The following is a 19,190-nucleotide window of genomic DNA, read 5'->3' on the forward strand; positions in this document are numbered from 1 at the left end:
ACGCGTTGCTGTGCAGTTTATATGATTAAACTTTCTGCAATCCATGTGAGGTGTCCGTGGTAATCTTTCTCGAGTGAGGAAGTGTTGGTGTGATAGTTTACAGGGCTTCTGGTGCCCTGACCACGGACCGCCCTGTAGACGGCTTCTTCTATACCGGAGCTGGGTTGCATATATATATATCTATATCTATATCTATATCTAGAGAGATAGAGAGATAAAGAGATATATATAGATATATAGATGGATATATAGATATATATATAGATGGATATATATATATATATAGATATATAGATATATATATATAGATGGATATATAGATAGATATATAGATGGATATATAGATGGATTTATATATAGATAGATATAGATATATAGATAGATAGATATAGATATATAGATAGATAGATATAGATATATAGATAGATATATAGATAGATATAGATATATAGATAGATATAGATATATAGATATATAGATACATAGATATATAGATAGATATAGATAGACCGGTTTATATATATAATACATATATGTATGGGTTGGGGTGGTTTAGGGTGGGTAAGGGTATTTGGGTGGCAAGGGTATTTTTAAGGTTTAGGGTGGGTATGGGTTTTTGGGTGACAGGGGTATTTTTAGAGTATAGTGTGGTGTGGGTTTTCAGGTGTCAAGAGTATTTTTAGGGTGGGTGTGGGTTTTGGAATGGCAAGGGTATTTTTAGGATATATATATATATATATATATATATATATATATATATATATATATATATATATATATATATATATATATATATATATATATATATATATATATATATATATATATACACATAGGATATGTGTATTTATATATATATATATATATATACACATAGGATATATGTATTTATATATATATATATATATATATATATGGTTTATACTTCTCTGTAAAAACAATGACCACGCAAAAAAAAGTTTGCATGGTAAAGGCATGCGTGGTAAAGACAGCATTGTTAAGGCATGCGTGGTAAAGGCAATCATTGTTCTGTCATACATCAACCTGAATGGCTTGTAACTGATGCAGATGTTTGCTCTAGCCTGACCAGCATCTCTGCCATCTCAGCTTGTCTTCCAACCTGGAGCATCATCCATGTTAAACACTTTGACGAGTCTACAGTTGAGCTGCATGTGCTGTACGACTTCAGAGGGATTTCTGGGGCTATCCGAGCTCTCTTTCTGATTTCACGAATTGGGTGTTTTCAGTGTTCTCGTTCGACAAAAATGTATTTCTGGCGCTTCTGTTGAATGATTCTCGAAACTCTATTTTACCTTTTTAACACATTTGAGTTGCCTCTGCGTATATTTGATATAATCCATGGTAGAAGTCTGTCGTACTTTTAGCTCAAGAGATCAATACATTTTGCTGTTGGGTATGCCTCTCGCCCAGCGATCCTTCCTCCTTTTAGATCTAAACATGAACCCATCATGAGCTGCTGGCCAGATGGTAAATGTGTGCAAAGCAGTGTCAAAATAACTTCTTCAGTGGATGGTCTTAAAACTGTATAGGCTGTATGGAGGCGACACACTTATCAGTACCAGTCACCGAAACCCTATAATCTGAGCCTAGAGTGCCATCAACTCCTGTCAACGTATCACACAGGAACTGAAATGAGCCTCTTGGATATATGCAGAAGCAAAGCAAGATGCCTCACATAGGAACCCCTTTCCACTAATGCTATGAGTTTCTAATTACTAGCTTCTCTTCCATCCTGTGTGATCAAAATGTTCATTCAACCACAAAAATACATTCCTTTGAAAAGCAGGGGGATGTTTTGCATAAAAGCTTAAGGAGGTATTCCGGCACAGATTCAACAAAACAGAACACTGTGTCAGGACACATTTTGTGTGGACAGAAAAAGGACAAAGTGGTGAGTGATGAGAGGTCATGTGAACGAGAACTGGAGCAAGAAGGTCTGGGTAATGGAGGAAAAGGTTTTCTGCTCCAGAAGATAGCAAGCTTTGGCAAAGTCAATCGGTCTGGCTTTCAAATGATAACATATGCGAACAGAGGCATGTGCAGATGCTTTGCTCATGTATTTATCACATTAAAACCCCATTGTTTGGCTTTGCCAGTGCGTGTTTTATTATTGATAGCGCACACACATACCATTAGAGACACAAGAACATTGTGATGGTAATGGTGATGGTTGTAGTGGTAATGGTGGTGGTGTTAGTGGCTCTAGTGGTGGTGATGATAGGGGTGGTAGAGGTTATGATGGAGATCATAGGGATGGTGGTGGGAATGGTGGTTGTGGTCATGGTGGTGATGTTAGTGGGGAGGTACTATATCTGGGAGATGGCAGAGTTTATGTATTGGCACCATGTAACCTTGTGATAAACCTTATCATGCAGGTTATCTGCTCGGTGCTGAATACCAAATGAGCGTCTAGGCAAGCACATCAGAGGGAATACCATTTCCAGCAAATAGGAGCATCCCAACAAGCATGTCAAAAGAGCTGCCAAGGTCCCAGCACTGAAAAGAAAGTGAATGGCCTGGCAAGTAGAGCAGTTAGGGGCTCTCAGGATTGAACATAAGTGGTTCCACAAGCATCTCACAACAACTGGCTGTCATGGGTGGGGCACAACAGAAGCCAGGGGCCGCCATGAGGCATGATAACAAGAAGGGTGGGGTAGAGGAGGAGAGGAGATCCCTGCTCTCGAAGGATGTGGTAACAAGGGCGTGGCAGAGCACAAGCTGGGAACGCCATGAACCACAAAAACGAAGAGAGTGGGGTAGAGCGGGAGGCAGGATCTCCAAGATATCAGGAAAGCTATTATGGAGGGAGAATGGCACAATGCCTAAACACACAAAATCCTATTTGTCATCCATCTTAACCCCTTCGCTGCTGGCCCGTTTCCGCCGCTGTGCGGTAAACAAATGAACAGGGGCGGGCCATGACGAACCCCAGCCGTCATCAGCACACGAGCACCGTAGTGCATGACGGCTGGGGTTCGTCACCAGCATACAAGGGGTTAAGGCCAGCTCTCAATTTAGCCTTTGAAACTCGTTACAAAATGCCTTTACTTTATCTGCTGCTGTGCAAAATTACTTTGTTTAGAACCAGTGGTTGACACAAAAAAATGAACGTGCTGAAAAGAATGATAATTCAGAGTAAATTTGAGATTTAAAATAGTACCTCATGAATCCCAATAAAAGCACACCATAAGAGGTCTAAGAACCAAAAGCATTAGTGCTAGAGTAACCCTCTACTGTGTGCAAATATTAAAGAATTATTACTAAAATGCCTGTCTAACAAATGGGCAAAGCTGTCTGTAGCCAGGGATTTAAAATCTCCCCCAACAAATTTATAGGGAATTTAGTGTGGTGGAAAGGAAGAAGCTGTTTTGATAAACTAACTTTATTGAGTTTTAGACCAGCTACGCTTGTGATACGGAGTACATGGCACACACATGGTACAGCATTGAGAGCAGTAAACAGTCCACACGAGACATTTAGTAATAGCTAGGCAGTAAGCACACAAATTATCCACCAGCACAAAGCTATGTCTAATTAAGCAAATTGTCCCAAACATTTCCCCCACACCCACACATGTTTCTGATGACAGCCACATGCTTCAAAGACCACCCCCTGCTGCGCACACCATTCTACACCCCATCTCCACTTCGACAGGGCAGGCGATCCAGGGCCCAGCCATTGTGCAGCAGTGTCCCACTTCGCCACCAGAAACGCCATGCCCAGGAAGGGTCTTTCAGCCCTTGTGCCCCCAATGCTCTCAAACACCCCAAGGAGAACCAACAAGGGAAAGAGGGGAAACCTTCCATCCCAGCACCTCCAACAAATTCCTGGTCCTCCTTGTCCAGTACTGGAGCACCACATCACAAGTCCACACCATATGGGAAAAGTCAGCTTGATCAGCTCTGCACCAAGGACCAGTGGAAGTGTAGCCCAAACCCGCCCGATACAGGCGGAGTGGGAAAAGGTATACCTAGTAGAGGAGGTGGTAAGCTCCTGAGGGGCCATCAGGGCGACCCGCCAATCTTCATCCTCCACGAGGCCCATCCAACCCTCCCATCGAGTCCTAAGATGGTCCAGTGAACCGGGAGGGTGTGCGGCAAACATGAGAAATCCCGCCCCAGCGTAAGTGCCCCATCAGTAGCTTAGCTTCTAGGGAGAGCAAAATTGGAGAGGGATTGGGCATGTAGGCCATGTCTGAGTTAGAGGTATTTATAAAATTGATTGTTTTTGAGGGTATATGCCTGCTGATGATCTTGAAAGGAGTGCATAAATGTCCCTGACCATACATCGCCCAAAAATGTAATTCCAATGAGGTCCCAAGAGCAGAATCCGCTTAGTGTACCTATTTCCTTCAGCCAAGTGCAATGCCAGAACGGTGTCTGCTCCGTAGGTGTGGCCTCCCATCGTGCATGTCGTAGGGCCACCTTCCACACAAGGAAACCCAAGTGGGTCACCAGTGGTAGCGAGAGAAATATTGGAGCCCCGTAGAGCATGGCTATGAAATAGGGAAAACACAATATTGAGAGCCACAAACAGTAAAGCGTGGTCTGACCACCCCCAATTAAACAATAATGGAGGACAAGGAGATGGGAGGACAAATACTAGAAATAGAGATTGGTCATGCCCAGGCCTCTGTGGGAGGGCGGGTCGGATATACGGACGCGGATGCTTTATATACTGTCTAACAGCAGGTCTTTTATTTTCAAGTTATACAGTTTTGGGGTTGTAGGGCAGCAGGTAATTGATCTTCCTCCAATTCCGAGTCCTCAGAATGGAATGGTGGTGTTGTCCCCTCTGTGTCTTCAAGGGTAGTGCCGGTGGCCAGGGATTGTAGCTCGGCTTTGTCCCTGGTGGCTCGTAAGGAGGAAAAACAATGGTGGCCGTCAGTGAATTCTGTACAGAGCTAGCGCTTTTGTCACTACTGTCACCAACACCCGGTGCGTTTTAGGATCTTTTCACTGTTTTACTCGTGGGGATTTACGAAGTGATAGGGAGGCAACAAAAATAAGGAAGGGTTAAGTGTAGGGCGTCGAACGCAGTGCCAAACAAACGAAAAATAGTGTGTCAATTGGTCTTTTCAGGGTTTCCTCGTTTCTGTCCCCCAGAATGAGACCGCTCCCGCCCTACCCCTTGCATCACCCGATAGCCTCCCTCCTCCCCGATTTCCCCTGAACTAGCGCCACTCACCAGCACCGCCGCAACTCTCCAGAGTTGCGGCCGCTCCTCAGCTTCCTCCGGTGGACGCCACCACTCCTAGGTCCAGTGGTCGTCTGTTTCTTCAGCCTCGTCTCCGCTCCAGTTGCTGTCTTCGCGTTCCCTTTTCTCCTGGTCGCCTCGCACTTCCGCACTTGACTCTTCACTCCAGGTTCTGTTTCCGCTGGACAACAAAAACTCTCTTGGGTGGTCCTCGCTTTCAAGGAGGCTGCACTACTGCTTCCGGAGTCAACTCCTCCCCTCTCTACTTCCGTGTTGTGCTGTGGAAAAACAAGAGGTGGGTGTGTCTTTTCCTCGGGCCGCGATTTGTCACCGTATGTCCCTAATATGTTCCCCCTTCGTCCTGAAGGATCCTGGTCTTGGTAGTTCACCTGCGAAATTAGATGTTATCTCGGGCCCAACATCTCAAATCCACGTTTGCAATGCCTAAAGGCAATGCGTGTCCATGAGCCCCACCACAGAAATGGTTTCGCAGCACTGTCTAGTGCAGAGAACCATGTCCGGGGCAAGTGAAGCTGTACATTTTGAAAAACATAAAGGAAGTGCAGAAGAATCATCATTTTGTAAAGGGCAATGCGCCCCATGATGTTTAGGGGGAGGTTACGCCACTTAGTGAGGTCTGACTTCGCTTTCTGAACCAGGGGCTGGAGATTAAGGGCCCAGGTGAGCTCAGGCTGCAAAGCGATTCATATGCCCTGGTATTTAAAACTAAACCGACAAAGAGGAATTGTTGTTTGCCAGTCAAAGCAGCCCTAGAAGGGTGTCAGGGGAACCAATCCCGACTTTGAGGGGTCCATCCGGAGACCAGAGGCTTGCTCAAATTATTCAAGCAACAGGAGCCATCTGGGTCCGCTCACTGTCGGACAGGCAAAATAAAGCAAGACATCCTCTTCATATAATGGGATGCAATCCTCGTTGCCTGTGCCCTATAACCAACCAATAAATATGGGGCTGCATGGATGAGTTCAGCCAGAGGCTCTATTGCCAAAGCAACGAGGAGGGGAGATGGGGGCAACCCTGTCGGGTCTCCCATTCTATAGGTAAAACATCAGAAAGGACCCTGTTTACGCAGACCCGAGCAATGAGATTAGAATAAAGAACCCTGACCATGCCTCAGAATCTCAGCACAAGGCCGGTCCGAGCCAGCACCAACTGGAGGTAGCCCCAGTCCACTGTGTTAAAGGCCTTCTCAAAGTTGATAAGGAGAAATGCTAGATCCGGGGGCAAGCGATAACAGTGTGCCAGGGCCACATGCAGCCGCTGGATACAGTGTCTCATGATCCAGACGGCATGAAGCCACATTGGTCCGATTGCACCAATCCCATCAGGACCCACCTGAGCCGATTTGCACGCATCGCCGCAAAAATCTTGACTTCTCAAATTGAGGAGCGATATCTGGTGATAATCTGCACAAGGGTTGGAGGGAGAATGCATCTTAAGTATCACTATATAGTGGTGGTGCCAGTCTCCAGCGGAAAGGACCCACCTCAACAGACTTATTAATAGAGCAATAATAGATAGGGATTAACCATTTTCCGGAATGCAGTATAGTATTCCATGGGAAAGCCATCTGTGCCTAGGGTTTTACCTGACGCCATGTGGGACAGATCCTCCCCAATCTCCTCTGCTATAAGGGGCTCGTCCAGCAGAAGGGCCTCGGAGGATGGCAATCGAGGAAGGGGCATTGAGTCAAGGAATGTCCAGAACACAGTTGAGTCCCTATGTATGGGTTTTGAGTATAATGTTCGATAGTGGTGCATGAAAGTTTGGGCTATAGCTGAAAGGGACCGCTGAAACTGACCGGCGTCCTCTAGAACCTCAGGAACAATATCCTCTTGGCCTGTTGATGAGAGACCAGCCAGTAGAGTAGCCTTCCGTTTTGATCCCCCCCAGCCATAGATCCTATGCGTTGTGGACCTCCAGATGTGCTTGCCCACCTCCAGGAAATGCAGACTAATATCCTCACGGATGAGGCCTAACTGGCGAATGGCACCCATATGGGTGCCAGTCTCCATCTGTTGCTTCAGTCGAAGGGCCCGCGCCTCTCACTGAGCAACAACAACAGAACTGTCACGCTGCTGGGCCCTAATATAGCTCTTAGCAAAGCCTAGCATTGTTGCCTTTTTTACAGCCCGTGGTGTTCCTACACAGTCCACATAGCCTACATTTGTGTTAAAATAAGATCGGAGCTTAGACCAGAGGGGTTGTGTGAACTCCTTGTCCTGAAAGAGCCAGGCATTTACGCGCCACATGGGGCGCTGACCTGCTGGAGGGTGGCCAAGATGAAAGAACAATGGGGAGTGGTCCGAAATACCACGGGCCAAAAGCTGAATCTGGGTCAAAAATTTGCAGTCAAGAGTGAGTAAGATCTAGTCAAGAATGGGGTGGTTAGCCGCTGAGGAGTGTGTGAGCTGTCTACTGCTGAGCTGTCAGAATCTCCAAGCATTGCAGAGACCCAAAGTTGCAGTCCAGTCAGTGAGTTTGCGGGCGCCAAGGTGAGGCCGTGGGGATGCCGGAGCTGTCCATGTCCATGTCGGGGTCAGGCACTGTGTTAGTCTTTCCCTATGGTATCATGCAGACGTTGGGATCCCATATCATATACCTGAGCCTGACTTGGCGCTTCCGGAGCCTCTCCACACACTACTGCTGTCTGGGTTCCCGCGTGACCCGCAAGACATCCAGACACTGGGCACAACCAGTTGGGCATGTCATACGCTATTGCGAGTAACGGGATCCCGTATATTGTATTCCCCTGCGCTACCTCTCGCAGGAAATGGCTGGGTACCTATACTTCAGGAGACTTAAGTGAAGCCCACATTGGCTAAATACCATCTCACAACATTTTGAGATCTGTTTCCAGGGGGGCACATTTTCTCTCGTATGGAAGACCCACGTTCAGAAACACCACCATCATGGACCACTTTGTGCTGCTCAGACTACAGAGGGCATTGCGCGCATGCTTGAGCAGTTACACCTTGGAACCTTCTGAATTCTCAATCCTTACTGTGGTAATTAAGGATGGGGAGGGAAACCATTTGATGGCTCGGATGTACAAGGCGGCGGTGGCGCTGCTTCCGTCTCATGATAAGGATGTGTGAGCGGCGTGGGAGCGCAGTCTTGGTTACCCACTAACGGATGTGCAGTGGAGTCGGTGCTGTGCGCAGATAGGTGCAGTGTCCCCTACCCATCGGCACAAGTTGCTACATTTTACATTTTTATGGAGAGCATATGTGACACCCAACATGCTGCATCGCATGGACCCCACCCGGTCGAATGTCTGCCGATGGTTTTATTCCCCGGGGGCCGACTTTGCACACTAGACATGGACCTGTACCAGACTAGAGCACTATTGGAGGTCGGTCTTTGGGGAACTATCCAATATGGTTGAAATGAAGGTTGCGCCCTCACCTTTGTTGGCCTTACTGGGGCACGTGCATGACCTCCCTAAGCCTAGGCATCGCTTCATTGCCATTGCGCTTCTAATTGCTTAGCGTGAGATTGCCATCAGATGGGCGTGCTCATTCTCCTCCACACTTCAAATCTGGCTGCACAGCATGACATACTGCAACACCACCAGTGACACAATTGCAACTACCGGCCTCTAGACCAGTGGATATTTGGCTACCAATTCAGACCTACCTCATGGCAATGTGGGATGGTAATAACACTCCATCGCAGGAGCAGCCTGCGCCCGCTAGTATTGTAACCAACAGAGACATAGAGGATGTAACTGCACCATTGTAGAGATTGCTGTGTACCTATCTGGTTACTCTGCTTCTTCCCCACCGTACGGATTATCTATCTATTATTATATGGGGTTTGTTTTGTATGCAATTGGACATTGGACCACGTAGATACTGTTCTACTCTTGATTCTATTGACTTCTGCCCTGCAACGTTATGCTGTTATCTTTAATTGCTGCAACTGTAAAACTCAAAATGTTTTTAAAAAGTCTCTATTATTGTGAGTCCTTGTGGAAGGCGTGTGAGAAGGCAGGAGAGGTCTTGAAGACCAGAGGACAGTGATTCGGGTGATACATGGATGGACACACTAGTAGAACCACCTAGCCCTCTAAGGTAACCTCCAAAGCGATATAACATTCCTGCGGGTCTTGTGTTACGCATTTGTTCACAAGCAGAAACAAGTAGCTCTAAAGGATGGCAACCCCTCTGGCTCCCAAAGAGTACCCCGCATGGAAGTCTCTGTCATATCCCATAAGAAGGGACAAAGTTCCCAAATGAGGTGGGTTTCCTGCAGCAATAGGACTTCTGGGCAGTGAGCAGAAGCGAAAACCACCGCTCCTTTTACTTGATCCAGCAGGCTGTTAACATTCCACGATATGACTTGAAGGTCATATGGGTGTGAGAATGGGATTATAGTGAAGTAGATATATGGGTCTGCCCATAAGGAGGGGGCTCGTAGGGGGCGGTGAAACCCCAATGAGTATGCTAATGGAATGTTGTGAAGGGCTGTCGCCCAGGGACTGCACAGAGGAGTAAAGTAAATGTGTGTGCCAAAACCTAAGGCAGAAAAGGGTAGGTTAACAAAGACAGCAAGCAACAGTGTGCAAACATAACCTCACCCCCAACATCCACCCCGCCCCTTACTTCTACACTAGAAGCATCTGTCTCCCTGTCAAAAAAGGTAAGCGAAGAAAACCAATAAACACAATATCATCATGGGAATCTTAAATGGAAAGACAACGAGATTAGACCAAAGCCGCCATCATGCAGGCAAGTAGAGGCTTCCGGACTATCTGGTGGGCCCGGGAGGCAGAAAGAAAGAGAACTAAGCCACCTGGCAGACCGGCAAATAAAGCAGCATACAAATTAAGATGGAGCATCGCCATTAGAATCGGGTCCCTTCCCGCCGCAGGATTACAGAGCATGCCGGGCCCAACAGACGGACTGATGAACGTACAAAGGAGGAGGAGGCTGTCCAATCCCCAGGCACCACAGTTCCCCCTCCCAGCTGCCAGTGCCACTCTTCTAGTGGACCAGGGCATCCGGCAAAGACAGTCATTGCATCCTGGCCACCGAAGTGCCCCCGGGCCATTACAAGAAAGCACACTGAGTACAACTTAGGTCAAAAGGATGCGCAGCCGATAGGGTCCAAAGGCAGGCAAATGGTAGGACTGCGGGACAGATCAGAATCAGTGTGGAGGACAATTGAGTCCTGGAGTGAGGCCCCCTGCCAGTCGCCCCCCTGGCAGAATTCGAGGTTTACCGATAAGGGGGAAAGGGAAGCTCCCGGGGGGACTTCGCAGGTGAGAGTGATTGTCCCATCCTGCGTCCCTTCCGCGATCTGTTGCGATGTCTGCGTGGCTTTGGCAGAGTCTGCATTCCCAGGGTGCAGGTCACCTCCTGGTGTCGTGGGGGAGCACATGACCATGCAGTGGATATTCCTCCGTGAGCAATTGCCAATACAACCTTTTGGAGTGGAGAACCCGAAAGCGTGTTGGAAAAAGCAGGCAGTACTGAAGTCCCATTGCTCTCAGCTTTTGCTTAACCTCTTTATATGAGCACCAGAGTTGCTGGACCGCACATGTGTAATCTGGAAAAAGAAGCAATTGGGTGTCTCTCTATCAGAGGTCAGGATGCTGTCCGGCCTCTCTGAGAATAGCGTTCTCCTTCCTAGTAATTGAGAACGCGGGCAATTTTGGGGTGTGGCAAAGCTCCCAGTGGAGGCTGGGGGGACCAGGGCTTGGTTGCCTCTCTTAATGGCACACCACGAGGAGAGGCAATCAGCGGGCATCCTAGAGTTAATCCAGCGTTCCTCGTGGTCCACCTACCTGCTTAGGATAATCACACTCTGCCTGCTCCAGGACTCCAATCAAACGAATGTTGTTGCACCAAGATTGATTTCCGGCATCTTCTGCGCGCCTATGGAGATCCACTGTTCGAATGAGCAAAGTGGAGACCTGTTTTTTGAGAGTGGAGATGTCCTCTTCGGCTGAGGAGATCTGGGATTCAGTCTCTGTGAGCAGTGCTGTGGCGTTACGGAGATCTTGGTGCCGCAGGGCTATGTCCATTCTAACCTCCCCAATCTTGTTCTCCACTGCAGCCTATGAGGTCTGGATTGCCTGTAATATCGGGGTGAGTTCGGTTGTGATGGAGGTGGGTCCGTTGCTATCCGGCAGGTCCTGGGGACCACTGGATGAGCCAGCCGTGGTGTACTGATCCATTTTCATCTGTATCTGTGCAGATGCTGAGTGGGTTGCTTTGTCTTTGCCCATCAGGCTGAGGTGGAATACGGCAGAACAAGTGGTGCAGTGTTTGGTAAGTCTGTGTCCCTGCCTCCGACAACAGCGAAGGGTAGAGACAGGGAGGGGACGAGCAGCTCCGGAGTCCAACCGCAAGGAGCAAGCAGCACCCCTATTTAGCCTCAAGTGGGCCAGCGTTGGAGGCGTCCATCCCGAAGGGCTCACAGTAAAGATTGCTCCCTCAAGAGGAGGTCGGAGCTCCAGTCCCCAGAGTGAGCCTCTCCTCAATCCAGAGCTACATCCCCAAGGGGCCTGATCAGTCACAGGCAGCACTCCAGTCACAGGGAGAAAGGAGGTGCCGGTATAGCACAGCAGGAAGCCAATGGATGCAGGTGGCGCGGCACTCATGTACCCCTAGGTGGGCTCCAAGGTGTGACAGGGGAGAACCACAAGTCCCTCCCTATGGTGACTTGCAGATGCCACAGTGGGGTTAAGGGCTCACCTGGGAGGCTGCATGTCTCTTGGCTCAGATATCATGGCTACCTCCGCCTTCACCTATGCTTCGCTCAGTCGGGCCGGGCCCTTAGTTCAAGTAGGAGCAGGCCAGTGGCAATAACACAGGTGTAGATGGGGGGCCAATTTAGGAGGCTGCAGCCCTCCACCAGTCCGAGGGCCCACAGGTCTCTTGTGGCAGCACCAAGAGTGGCAATGTGCAAATAGTGGGAGGGGACACAGCCCCAATGGCTTAATCACAGATGGGCACACCCTAGCCGCCGCAACCCCCCCCCCCCCACCCCCGCGATGATGAAAGACACCTCCCATGGCGCGGGCCGGTCCCCAACCTCAGCCGATGCAGGAGCTGCACTTTTATTTTTTATTTATTTATAAAGTTTTATATAGCGCCAGCTAGACCCATGGGTATCGGAGTGCGTTACATACACAAAGGAAAAGAAAAGTTTGCATAGCATCACAGGACGAGAATGAATAAAGATAAAAGCAAAAAGACAAAATACTTGTTTCCAGTGAGGGGAGGACGCCTGTGGCTGACACAGTGAGAAAACCACCATCCTTAAAGGACAAAGAGATTGGGGAGCCCGTTAGGCTATTGATGCCTAGAATGGTTGCCTTGGTCGGTAAAGTATTGGTTGAGGAGAAAGAGTTTCAGGTCCTTTTTGAAGCAAGAGAAGGAGGGTTGCATCGGAGGTCAATCAGGAGTGCGTTCCACATCCTGGGTACGTTGCCAGAGAAGGACCGGCACTGGGTTGTTTTCTTTTTCAGCTTCGGAGGGGTGAGAAGAAGAGAGCTGGTACTTCTCAGAGTTCTGGATTTTCCTGCTTTTACTAGTTAGCTGTTTAGGTAGTTTGGGGATTGGGTGTGAAGGGCCTGGTGTGTGATGCAGGCCAATTTGTAAATACATCTAGCTTCCATGGTAAGCCAGTTGAGGGCGTTGACGGTTGGTGAGATGTGTTCAAATCTTTTTACACCAGTTATGAGTTGGGCTGCCATGTTAAGGACTGACCTTAGTGGGTCAAGGTGAGCTTTTGTTGACCCTGTTAGGATGGGGTTTCCATAGTCCAGTTTAGAAAGGACTAGGGATTGTACAATTGTCTTGAGATCATCTTGAGGAATGAAAGGTTTACTTTTCCGCTCGACTGGGATCAGGCCCCAGCTAAGGAGACAGTAGGGATGCAGTAGCGTTTTAGAAGTCAGACCGGGGCTGAAGCAGCGGGCTGCTCCCCCACGCGGGCCGTGGCAACCCGCAAGTCACAGACCTCACGGGACCTCCACTACAGCACTCGGGTGTGAGGGTAAGCCCAGCCTCAAGACACCGGGCCGTGGGCCAGCGAGCCTCTCGACTGGTGGGACACACCCCAGCAGTCATCTTGCAGCAGATGCTCACCTCCCCAATCCGTGCCAGTCCCGCAGTGCGCCAGCATTGGGTCTGTCCAGGCTCTGGATCACCTCTGTGGGGTCTCCGGCGTCTGTTTTGCTGCGCCATGAAACACTGCAGCACCAATCCGTTCCACCGACCCAGCTCCCGACGTGGGTGACCTATAGGCCACACCGCCTCTCAAGCCATGCAGCAGCAGGGGTCTGCCACAGGCCCAGACCCACGTCAGGCCCCGTGAGCCGTTAAGACAATCGAGATGATTGAGGAGGAGTGCCACACTGCTCTCTGAAGTCCCAGGTAGCTGATGGTGGCTGATGGTCCGGATTTATGGATCAAGGGGTTTTTACATCGGAGCGGTATTATGGTGCAACCACCATGCTGGCCTCCTTGGCTACACCAAAAGTTTTTTAATGAACAAGGTGGACGGAAACATCTTTTTCAGGACTACAATAATGTGAAAAGCAATGCATTCAATATAGATTACATATTTTATGCCTGCACATTTCAGTATGCAGTTTTTAGTTATTGAAGTAGTGTGTTATTTCAGGAGATAGTTGCGTCTATCTTTAGTAAGAATGATCCAGAATCCAATTTTGAACTTTTTATTGTAGGTTTGACGCAGTGCTTCTTATACTGGTATCAACTTTGAATCTCAAACGCCTTTTTAAAACATTTTTAAGAGCAGCCTTGTCCCCTCTCCATTTCCCATCCTTGCCTATGAAAACTGAACCTTTTCAGACTCTACGTTTAACCACCATTCTCTGTATTTTCTCTAGTTTGACTATAATTTTATGCCTTTCTGATCAAAACTAAATGTTATTCTAAGAAGTATCAGTTGTAATTCAAATGCAACTATCTCCACTTGCGATATATCTCTTTCAACACAATCTAGTATAGTTTATTCTGTAGTTGAACGTTATCGGCTGTTCTTCTCTAGTTTTTCGGCCACTTGTTTGTTTATATATCATTCAACGTTTCTATACTACAACCATTAACATTACATTTGTAATTCTATTTTGCATTGTGGGGTTTCATGGAAATAGCTTTGCATAAAAGTTTTCTTTAGTACTTCCTTTAATAGTCTAGTTTATACCAGAAACCTTCCCTCCGTGTGTATGTGTAAATATGTAGGTATACATATATATACAGCCGCACACAACTCCTTCATGTTCTAACACATAACGGGTGAACCTTGCACCGCTATGGGTCATGTATCTCTTTTACCAACCCCCTTCCCAAGTGTGTATCTTGAGAAACATCCTTTACAACGCAACTTTTACCACACAGTACCTTCACGACGCAACTTTTACAACGCAAACCATAACAACGCATTGCGCTGGGGTCGCTCTAGGATAGGGAATAGGTTTAATTTACTATCCAACACCTTTCCTACTATCCACGGGAACTGGAGTTGGAATAGTAAATTAAACTATTCACTATCCAGCGCCCCAAAGCACTATGCGTTGTAAAGGTATGCGTTGTAAAAACCGCGTTGTAAAGGCATGCGTGGTAAAAGCATGCGTTGTAACGTCATACATGCCTGTATCATAAATGCATCAATTGCAGAAGTTGAAGCATGAGCTGCCCACAGCAAAAAGCACAAAGTGGTGGTTCACTTATTGTTCATTGTTTCTCTTCAGGTGGCCCCCCACTAGTGAGTGAGGGGTACCTCTCAAGGTCCCAGGTTTACTGTGAGCTTGTACAGGTACTGAGTGTGCCCCCCTGCAGCATTGTTGGTGTCTGCGTAGGAACACCTCCGGGCTATATTTGGATGGGCCAGACCCCTCCCCCCACCCTGCCAAGGGTGAGTGCAATCTTTAATTCCACTACCATGAGATAGGATTCTGTGAAAGGTCAATGGCACTCTTTGTGCTGCATCCCAAGAGGTTAGCACACAGTTTGCACTTGTTATGACAAGAAGGGGCTGCACGCGTATCTGTGGCCATCTCAGTAATAACAAATTGCCCAGGAAGTTCCCCAATCGGTCCAAATGCCTATTCCACTCATGGGTTAATTTCAGTATTGCGGCTCTAATGCTTTCAGAAATGTTGTTAGCCTTGCATGTGAGCAGCTTTGAGACAGATTGAAGCTGGAGGAGTGAGGGGCGATGCCGTGTGATGTTGGGACTGAGCTGTAATTTACATGCTGGAGATTACCATGGAAACTATGCTTTCATACTGTACTCCTGATAGCGGTGAGAAAACAGTTTCCTCAAAGGTTAGAGACCCAGATTTTGGCAAGAAAAAGTAATGTCCTTTCAATTGATAAGACTGCAAAATGATAAATCCATGTTGGACAGTGAAAAGTTGGGATAGTTTTAGGATCTTCCAAGTGTAAAAGCCCAGAAACTAGGGAAAATAATGATATTGTGGGTATCAGATGCATGTGAGGAGTATTGGATTAATGATAAGAGCCTTGATGTGTGATGAACTGTAGAGGTGATAGAAAGGCACCAATAATGAGCATTTTAGGAAGTTATCAGTGCATTTCTCTTCCACTCTCTCCCCCCCCCCCCCCCCCACCCCCCATCTCAAAAAGAATGAGGACAGAGTGGCAAATGCATCCAACAGACTGGAAGACGTAATACGGGTGAACGCCATGAATGTTTGATGTTGAGGCAAGCACAAGTTGTTGCCTGGATTGAATGGTCAAAGCTAAATAGAAGGATCACTAAGACATAGCACAATGAGAAGAAGGGTAATGAGTTGGGGTGATAGGAATAGTGTGGTTAGCAGGTGTGAGAGCAGAAAAGTGTGAATTGGAGTGCGAACAGAGATTAATCAATCAATTAATCAATCAATAATGTGTAGAGCGCACTGCATACTCGCAGGGGTTCCAAGGCACTGAGGGGGGGAGGGAGAAGGGGGTGCTGTTGCTACTGGTCGAACAGCCAGGTCTTGAGTTGTCTCCTGAAGGTTAGAAGGTCTTTGGTTTGTCGTAGGATGAGGGGGAGGGTGTTCCAGGTGGTGGCGGCGCAGTGGGAGAAGAATCTGGAGGAGAAAGCGTTGACTTGTTTGGTCATGGTGAGTTTCGAATCGAGGATGACTCCCAGGTTGCGTGTGTGGTTGGTGGGTGCAGGGGGTGTCCCCAGTGACGCGGGCCACCAGGAGTCATCCCATGCTGAGGGGTTGGGCCCTAGGATGAGGCTCTCCGTCTTGTCTGTGTTCAGCTTAAGGTGGCTATCCTCCATTCGGCGACGGCCTACATTCCCTGGTGGAGGTTGGATTTGGCGGTGACAGGGTCCTTGGTGAGGGAGACGATCAGTTGCGTATTGTCTGCATAGGAGATTATGTTAAGGTCGTGATGTCGGACGATGCGTGCGAGGGGTGCCATGTAGACGATGAACAGCGTCGGGCTGAGGGAGGAGCCCTGCGTGACGCCGCAGATCATCTCTGAGGCTTCGGATCGGAACGAGGGGAGGCGTACTCTCAGGGTTCTGCCGGAGAGGAAGGAGGAGGTCCATTCCAGGGCCTTGTCTTTGATACCTGCGTCGTGGAGTCGTGTGCGTAGTGTGTAGTGGCAGACGGTGTTGAAGGCGGCGTAGAGGTCCAGCAGGATGAGGGCCGCCGTCTCGCCGTTGTACAGTAGGATCCTGATATCGTCTGTGGCGGCAGTGAGGGCGGCCTCGGTGCTGTGGTTGCTGCGGAATTCTGACTGGGAAGGGTCTAGAATGCTGTTGTCTTCGAGGTAGCGGGTGAGCTGGATGTTGACTATCTTCTCGATGACCTTAGCTGGGAACTCAAGCAGAAAGATGGGCCGGAAGTTTTTGAATTCGCTCGGGTCCGCCTTGGGTTTCTTCAGTAGGGCCTTGATCTCTGCATGTTTTCAGCTCTCAGGGAAGGTCGTGGTCTCGAAGGAGAGGTTGATGATGTTGCGCAGGTGGAGTGCGAGGGAGCTGCCGGCTTAGTTGAAGATGTAGTGTGGAAAAGGGGCAGACGGCGAGCCGGAGTGGATTGTGCCCATGGTCTCGATTGTGTCTTCAATGCTCACATTGGCCCAGGTTGTCAGGGGGTCGTGGTTAGTGGGGTGAGGTGGGTCCGGCCTGTTGCGGTCGTCCGAGGGTTGAAGCTGTCGTGAATGTCTGCGATCTTGCGGTGGAAGAAGGTGGCGAGGGATTCGCACAGGGCTTGCGATGGCGGGATGTCGTTGGCGTTGGAACTGGGATTGGAGAGTTCTTTAACGACGTTGAAGAGCTCCTTGCTGTTGTGTGCGTTGTTGTCAAAGCGGTTTTTGAAGGAGGTTCTCTTGGTCGTCCTGATGAGGTGGTGGTGGTGCGGATGGCGTCTTTGTGGGCAGTGCGGCTGCCTGGTGACATCTCGCTGTGCCATATGTTTTCCAGCTTCCGGCAGGTGCGCTTAGACGCTAGGAGTGAACCAATTGGCTCTCTTGCTGGTGTCTTTGAGGGTTTGTTTTTTCAGCGGGGCTAGGGTGTTGGGGCAGTCGTCCATCCATCGTCCGAGGGTGCGCGCACCATCGTTGGGGTTGGCTAGGTTGGTCGGAGGATTGAGTGCAAGGTTTGTCTGTAGTTGTACTTCGAAGATTTTGCCCCAGTGGCGACGGGGATCCGTAGGGTGCGGTGATGTGTGACGGGTTTCCGAAAGGTGAAGTGGATGCAGTGGTGTTCGGTCCAGGTGGGTTCGGAGACGTGGCTGAAGGAGACGTGGGGGCTTGAGGAGAAGATGGCGTCTAGCATGTGTCCGGCGATGTGGGTCGGCGTCGTGACGAGCTGTTCCAGTCCGAGGTTGGTGAGGTTGTCTATCAGGGTGGAGGAGTTGCTGTCGTTGTTGTTCTCCTGGTGGAAGTTCAGGTCTCCGAGGAGGATGTAGTCGGTGGAGGTCAGTGCATGCGTGCTGATGAAGTTGGGGATGGCGTCGCAGAATTGTGGTTGGGGTCCGGGTGGTCTGTAGACGAGGGTGCCTCTTAGGGTGGTCTTGGGGTCTGTGTGGATCCGGAAGTGCATGTGTTCGGCGGTGCTGTGTGTGTCGTCACTGTTTGTTGAGACCCTGATGTTCTTCTTGTGGACAATGGCGATTCCTCCTCCGACTCCGTTGGTGCAGTCTCTGCGGGCTACCTTGTATCCGTCGGGGATGGCTATGGCGATGTCTGGATAGGAGGCCTCGGTCAGGAAGGCGACGTCTGGTGATGTGTCGAGTAGGTCCCGGAGCTCGACGGCGTGTTTGCGTGCGGAGCGGGTGTTGATCAGGATGCATTGGAGCTTGTTGTGTTCTGTCGTGGTGGGAGTCTCTGCGTCTTTGATGCAGGAGAAGCTGCAGTTCTGGCAGGCGAAGGGACCGTGGGTGCACTTCGGGGTGGCCCAGTAGCAGGTGGGGGTCCGTCCTGGGTTGAGAGCGATGAGGGTGCTGGTGTCGTATCGAAGGTGGTCTTTGTGGTTGGTGAGGAGGCCAGGGGTTCTGGTCCAGACGGGCTTGCCTTAGGCGCGCCTTCGGTGCTCCACCGGCACGTCCGCTGCGCGTGTCTGCCATTTTAAGGGGAGGTGGAAGGGAGGAGCAGCTGGGAGGCGGGTGGCAGGGTGCAGCGAATGGGCGCAGGGGGCAGGGCCGTAGGGGCAGCAGCGGCAGGAACTGTGAAGATGGGCACGGAGGAGCAAGGCAAAAGGTCACACAAGAAGAGGAACAAAAATAATGGTCAGTGGGGCACAGAGGATCGCAGGGCACAAAACGCTGAGAGCACTGGTGGAGCTGAAGCGGGGGTAGCAACCTACCTGGCAAGGTCAAGGGTCGCTCAAAAGAGGATGCTGCGATGATCGGATGCAATGAAAATGGACTTCATGAGTATCATTGTAAACTGCAAAAGCCACGTTTAGGAGACATGGAGTTAATGGAGTCTGCATTTTTAATGCAC

At 49.2% G+C, this 19,190-nt stretch overlaps 1 protein-coding gene across 2 annotated transcripts in view; it reads left to right on the top strand.

Annotated features, from left to right (window-relative positions):
- GNAO1 (G protein subunit alpha o1) overlaps positions 1-19,190 on the top strand; it is a 687,967-nt gene that overhangs the window by 433,860 nt on the left and 234,917 nt on the right. The window lies entirely within an intron of this gene.

Source organism: Lissotriton vulgaris, chromosome 12 (genome assembly GCF_964263255.1).
Source record: "Lissotriton vulgaris chromosome 12, aLisVul1.2, whole genome shotgun sequence".
NCBI classification, from domain to species: domain Eukaryota; kingdom Metazoa; phylum Chordata; class Amphibia; order Caudata; family Salamandridae; genus Lissotriton; species Lissotriton vulgaris.